Raw genomic sequence first — 6,800 nt, 5'->3', positions numbered from 1 at the left:
CTCCTCTCAGGAATTTTATCAAACACCTTCTGAGCAAGATTTGGATAACCTACTTTGTGATTAATCTAACCTGGCTCTGATACCACTTGTTGGGGAAAATGATACCAATCGATCTCCACTAAGATAGCTTGCACTTGGACTCTCTACTACTCCAATAAAAAAATCTAATCTTTTACTACAACCAACAACCACAAACCTAAACTATGGATATAACTATCACAAACAGACAATAGTAATATAAAGAAAGTAAAACATAACACAACACAAGATATAACGTAGTTCGGCCAATGATGTCTACTTCCACAAGATCAAATCCTTTTATAAGTATGGGAAGGAAGATTACAATCACTTCTCTCAAGTCTCTCCAAACTTACTAGATCACTCCTCTCTCCTTATAAGCTTTTTATCTTTGCAAGGGTTTCATCTCAATTTTGGTTGCTCACAAAATTAGGTTTTTATTCAAGACTTGGTTTTCCAAAACTTAACTTTTGTTTTTATAGTAATCTGAAATTTCGGCGCGTCTGCAAAATTTTGTGTTTACTGTAGAAAAATCAGAACCTGGTATGTTTAGGCATGAGCGCGGGCGCGCTCTTGGCAAGGCCAATCTGAGCGTCGCGCACGCCTCTTATATTTCCAGTTTCCCAAACTCTAGTAGACATGTTTCATGAAAGGCTGAAAAAAAAACTATATTCTTTTTCACGGTAAGGGCGCGTCCGCGCCTGGGGCACGACCAATCTGAGCGTGCGCGCTCTGACTTCTTCACACGAACAATGCCTGTTTTTTCCTTCTTCCTCGTGTGAGGGATAACTCCAACATCAACAATCCCTTGAGCTTAGGGAAAGTCTCAGAGAATGCGGAGAGACAAGTTTTGGGCTTGGGCCTTCGTGGCTAAGTGGACTTGGTAAAGTTGGTATGGGCGTATCACGTATGGCATGTTGGCTATGGAGTCAACTTCCAAATTTTGTTTGACGACAGCTTCCAAATTTTGACGACTCTCTCGCAGTTAATACTTAAAACAGTGATGGATACAAAATTGTGTGTTGACTCAACAATCATCTGAAAGTGCTATGGCAAAACAGATATCGCTGAGGCTCTCAATATGTTCCTTTGAGATGCATACCATACCTGTATTATTGCAGTAGTGGCACTGTACTCCATACTAGCTAAATTTTCAGCTGGGTTTTAAAGCAGTCTAAATTTATTTTGACAAGTAAAATTATTTGGTTTACTATTTGGCGATACACGCGTTGAAGTCCAAAACAACCAATTTGCGGGGAGGAGCAGAATGAAATTGTTTATTTCTGCCTATCCAAGAAATATATATGAAACTGTTTTGTATCCTAATTGGACATAAAAGGTAGAAAGTAAGGCTCGGTAGCTCACTCCGCAAGTGCTTCACAGGCCAGCTGGTTTTAAACAATCCAGCTCCATTAGTCCATTACATATTTGTCCGAATTGCAATGTTCACCTAGTAATTCCTCTTGACACAATAAGCCGGCTAGTACGTGCATGCCACTCAGAACCTGTTAAAACTGTTATATGAAAATATATCAGTAGCTTTTATCAAGCCGGCATTGCTATCAATGTGTCTGAATGGTTCACAATACCAAAACTACATAATGAACAATCATCTGCACTTTCATGATCAATACATACCATTCAAAGTATCTTCAGCTCTATTCTTTTATAACTAATTAAGCAACAACATTTTCAAATCATGAAATTATCTATAGCTCTAACCCTTTTCCTGTTCTTGAGACTTACTCTGACAAATGGGATTAAGCCTAAGGTCAGGCATGCAACAATATCAATTTAGTAGGATTTATTTGATTACCGTTATGCTTTGGCAATGAGAATAGTGGATTTTTTGAAAAACTTAGAAGATATACACTGCTTTGGATTCCAACTATATGCTCTTTAAGATAGACATTAAAACAATATTGGTGTATGTACCAATATGCTGTTGCTTACCTTTTTTTTCATTAAGTGCTTAATTAAATTTTTTTGTCTGCAGCATTACATTGTTTACATTGGGGAACACTCGCTTCCAAATATGGATTCTGTAATCTCAGCTAACCATGAGATGCTTGCAGTGGTCACAGGAAGGTAAAATCCAAATATTTCACAAATATGTGAGGCTTCTAATACTAGCTTTTATTATTATATCAAAGTAATCTTGGAAAGCAATTGTATGCAAATGCTAAAAACACTCTCAAAAATTATTCTTAGTTTTGATGGAGCGCAGCAAGCTGCAGTTCATCATTACACTAAGAACTTTCAAGGCTTCTCGGCCATGCTCACACCAGAACAAGCACAAAAACTTGCTGGTAAGCTTGAAAATAAGTGAATAATGCGTAACTGTTTTGGGTTCATTATTAATATCGCTCTCTGGACTCTACAATATTTTTTCAGAGAGTGAATCGGTTATATCAATTTTTGAGAGTAGAACAAACCATGTCCACACTACTCATTCTTGGGACTTTCTTGGGGTAAAATATAACCAATTTCCGAAGGATTCTAAATCAGATGTGATCGTTGGCATCATTGACACAGGTAAAGACCTTATGATTTGTTTATCTGATCTATTTGATTTTTCGATCATTGGTCCTAACCGATCAACTATATTTTTCTCATATAATATGCTTTATCCGTTTGAGAGTGAGCTTCGTTTTTTACTTTCTAGGAGTTTGGCCCGAGTCAGAGAGCTTCAGTGATAAAGGATTTGGGCCCGCTCCTAAAAGATTTAAGGGAGAATGTGTTGTTGGAGATCAGTTTACATCGGCCAACTGCAACAGGTACAGAACGTACACTTTCGTTTGGTGAACTAGAGTTTAACAAGAGGGTTGTGCATATGGTTTGAGGGATGTCATATGATTCACAATGGCTCGATCTATACATTTTCCTGTATTCTCTTCTTTATATATCCCCTTGTAGAAAACCTTTGTTCTAAAGTCTAAACTATAATATATATATATATATATATATATATATATATATATATATATATATATATATATATATATATATATATATATATATATATATATATATATGATCAAGTAGCCAAAAGATAAAGGTTCACAACGCTTACACTGCTGATTGCAATGACCAAATTAAATTGGTTCATGGTCTTAAGATGTCCAGTTCAATACTAGGTCGCCATTAGTTACAAGGTGAACTGTTTAACAACTTAAATCTTATGGATTAGCAGCTTACTTTATTTTGACTTGGATTTTGTAGGAAACTGATTGGTGCCAGATTCTACTATAAAGGTTATGAAGCAGAAAATGGACCTCTTGAATCTCTTAACAAGACATTTATCCAGTCTGCGCGTGACACAGAGGGGCATGGCACCCACACTGCCTCCACAGTGGCTGGATCAGTAGTCAGTAATGTGAGCCTATTTGGGTTAGCCAGAGGAACTGCAAGGGGCGGAGCACCTAATGCTAGACTGGCCATCTACAAGGTATGTTGGTTCCACCAATGTAGTGATGCTGACCTCCTTTTGGCATTTGACGATGCCACACATGATGGTGTTGATGTTATCTCCATCTCTATCGGTGCAACACCTCCCCAACCTGACTTCTTCAGCGATGCAATTTCCATTGGATCTTTCCATGCATTCAGGAAAGGAATTCTGGTTTCTGCTTCAGCTGGAAATTCCGGACTCCCAAGTACTGCAACCAATGTCGCTCCTTGGATCCTCACAGTAGCAGCTAGTACGGTTGATCGAGAGTTCACTTCGAATGTTTATCTTGGAAATTCAAAAATGTTAAAGGTAATTAGTAATCAGAACATCTGAAACCATTAAATGCAAAACGTGCTTTAACTGGTATATCTCGTAACCTTATAGCATATGATTGCATTTGATCTTGACATACACTAGTTCACAGGGTAATTCACTAAATCCTCTTAAGATGGATCAACATTATGGGGTTATAGATGCCGCTGCAGCAGCTGCTCCTGGTGTCTCACCTGAGAATGCAAGCTATACTTATTCCTAGATGTTTGAACCAAAGGCTCATTCATTAAATTTAAAACTAAATGTGCTTGCATTAAATTACAAGAAATCAAATTACGACCCCATGGTTTCAGCAAGCATGAGTCCAGAATCTGAGTAGCAATTGAAGTATGGATTATTCATTTTTTAATAATTCTGTACTTGTTCTGTTTTCCAGCTTTTGCAAAAACAATACACTTCATCATAGTTTGATAAAGGGAAAGATAGTTGTGTGCACCACTGAGACAGTCCTCGATAACAGAAGGGAGAAGAGTACTTTTGTGAGAAAGGGGGGAGGTGTTGGGATGATCCTCATTGATCCTATTGCAAAAGACGTTGGTTTCCAATTCGTCATCCCTGCTACTCTAATTGGTCAAAATGAAGCAGAACAGCTGCAAGCATATATAACGACAGACAAGTAAGTTGAACGATAATTTAGATTCCTTGCTCGCTATATGAGATAGAACCAATTGACATGTCCTTGAGTTTGTTGAAACAGGCGAAACCAATATATTAAGAAAAATCTAAGGAGAACATAGATGGTTTCGTTGTTAATAAGATGGATAATACACGCACTGACATGCATTGTCCTTTTTTGCCAATAGAAATCCAGTTGCGATAATCTATCCTACCACAACAGTGCTCAACTCTAAACCTGCACCAAAGATGGCTGTGTTTTCTTCGATGGGGCTGAACGTTATCCCTCCTGACATTATCAAAGTATGTCTAAACTGGCATCTAGTAGATTTTCTTTGTTTCTTTTATATGTTTTGTGTATTTAGAAGAGTAAAAATAATAAACGCTTGAATTTCTCACTATGATCGCAGCCTGATATTGCAGCCCCTGGAGTTAATATATTGGCAGCATGGTCACCAGTAGCTACTGAAACCACTGCAGAACGCTCTGTTGATTATAACATCATATCTGGTACTTCCATGTCATGCCCTCACATATCTGCAATTGCTGCAATTGTGAAATCTCGCCACCCTTCTTGGAGCCCTTCAGCCATAAAATCGGCAATTATGACAACAGGTGAGTCTTTGTTGTAGCAACACATTCCTTTCAAAATTATGAGTAATTCTTTAAGTCAGCTGATGACATTTTTTAATGCAATGAAACAGCTACTGTGCAAGATAATAATCACAGCCTCATATTGAGGGATCCATTTGGTTCGCAAACGACCCCCATCGACTATGGATCCGGACATGTGAATCCAGTTGCTGCTCTAGATCCTGGACTAGTTTATGATTTTAACTCCCTCGACATCATAGACTTTCTCTGCAGTAATGGCGCTGACCCTGCAAAACTCAAAAACCTCACAGGGGAGCCACTTACGTGCAAGAACCCGCCTACACCCTCTTACGATCTCAATTATCCCTCAATTGGTATTGCCAGCATGAATGGAAGTGTATCAGTTAATCGAACTGTGACTTACTATGGTACAGGTCCAACTACTTACCTGGCCTATGTGGAGAATCCGGAAGGCGTAAAGGTTGGTGTAACACCATACAAGCTTAAGTTTAAAAAGGCTGGGGAGAAGAAGACTTTCAGAATTAATTTCAGGCCGAATAAGAACACTAATAGAAGCTTTGTCTTTGGGTCTTTGACATGGAGAAATGGTGTACATGTTGTTAGAAGCCCCATTGGACTCAATGTGATATCAATTTTGGTAGAACATTTAAACTTCTCTGATCATATATCTCTATATATTTTTACAAATATTGGAGACTATGTGAATGCTCAAAAAATAGAGCCAATAGGGTACAACTATAATATATATCTAAGGATAGCTCTCCCCTCCTCAATTGAGGAAGGCGTTGCTAGAGTGTCCACATGTCCAGACTAATTACGATAAATCAAGAGGAAAAAACTGCAAAAACTAAGAAGAGTCGCACGAAATTAAAACGAAAACCCCAGACCCTCTTTCTTCTCTGCTCACTCATTCAAAACCCCAAAACCTTTTACTTCTCCGCTCACTCATTTACTTGTGGAAATTAACAATATATCTTTAACTTTCAAATTAGAAAAAAATTGAACATAGATTTAGACAAAATACATATCCAGCTTGAAGATTTAGTGTTGTTTGTAGCTTGAAGATTTAGACGTGGGCATGGGAAATGAACAATGTGTTTTCAGGTAACTTGTTGTATGAAAATATTGGAGAGGAGTATGGGATTGCAATAGGAGCAACAAGACCAATCAAATTTTTTTACAAGGTTGTGTGGAAGAAAGTAATCCCCTCAAAAATTCGTTCTTTCATGTTGTGCGCTTTTTTAATCGAACCTTGACAGTCGACATTGTACAAAGGCAAGGGATGAGTATTCCAAACATATGTGTGGTGTGTGGAATTTAAAGAAGACAGTTATGCATCTTTTCATGCATTGCAATGTGGACAGGTTTAAAATGACTTAACAACAAGGATGGCTCCATTTAACTCTCCATAAACCACTTTGACAAGTTAGTGTTTCCCTCTTAACCAAAAAAAAGAAGGAAAAGTTGGTATCTAAATTTCACTGGAAATTGGAACTTTTGTTGCGTTTGTCTCATATTATTTGTCTTTGTTAATGTTTGCATTTGCTTGCACTGCTGTAGAAATCATCTCCTCTAAGGGATCTCTGTTCAAGGAATCACATGAAAAAGTAGCAGTATAATGCCCAACACGTGGTAACCCACTACACTTTTTTTTTATCAGAGTCTTCTTAATTGTTTGAGAAATCCAATCCAATAGTCGTGTTTGAACTTATAGCTAGGATTATATATTTCGTGTTACGAGTTTGATTGATTATTAAATGGTGTGACA

The 6,800-nt window shown here is 37.7% G+C and overlaps 1 pseudogene across 1 annotated transcript; it reads left to right on the top strand.

Moving 5' to 3' along the window:
• Positions 1-1,610: 1,610 nt before the first annotated feature.
• On the top strand, positions 1,611-5,846 carry LOC147514166 (subtilisin-like serine-protease S; annotated as a pseudogene). Its single transcript, XR_015216130.1, has 11 exons — positions 1,611-1,789; positions 2,015-2,106; positions 2,230-2,327; positions 2,413-2,553; positions 2,684-2,795; positions 3,241-3,778; positions 3,894-4,006; positions 4,179-4,418; positions 4,606-4,720; positions 4,828-5,032; positions 5,122-5,846. The product of XR_015216130.1 is annotated as a subtilisin-like serine-protease S (transcript).
• The last annotated feature ends 954 nt before the right edge of the window (positions 5,847-6,800 follow it).

Source organism: Coptis chinensis, chromosome 3 (genome assembly GCF_015680905.1).
Source record: "Coptis chinensis isolate HL-2020 chromosome 3, ASM1568090v1, whole genome shotgun sequence".
In the NCBI taxonomy this organism is placed as follows: domain Eukaryota; kingdom Viridiplantae; phylum Streptophyta; class Magnoliopsida; order Ranunculales; family Ranunculaceae; genus Coptis; species Coptis chinensis.
The sequence above is the reverse complement of the archived record's forward strand: the minus strand, read 5'-3'. Positions and strand labels throughout refer to the sequence as shown.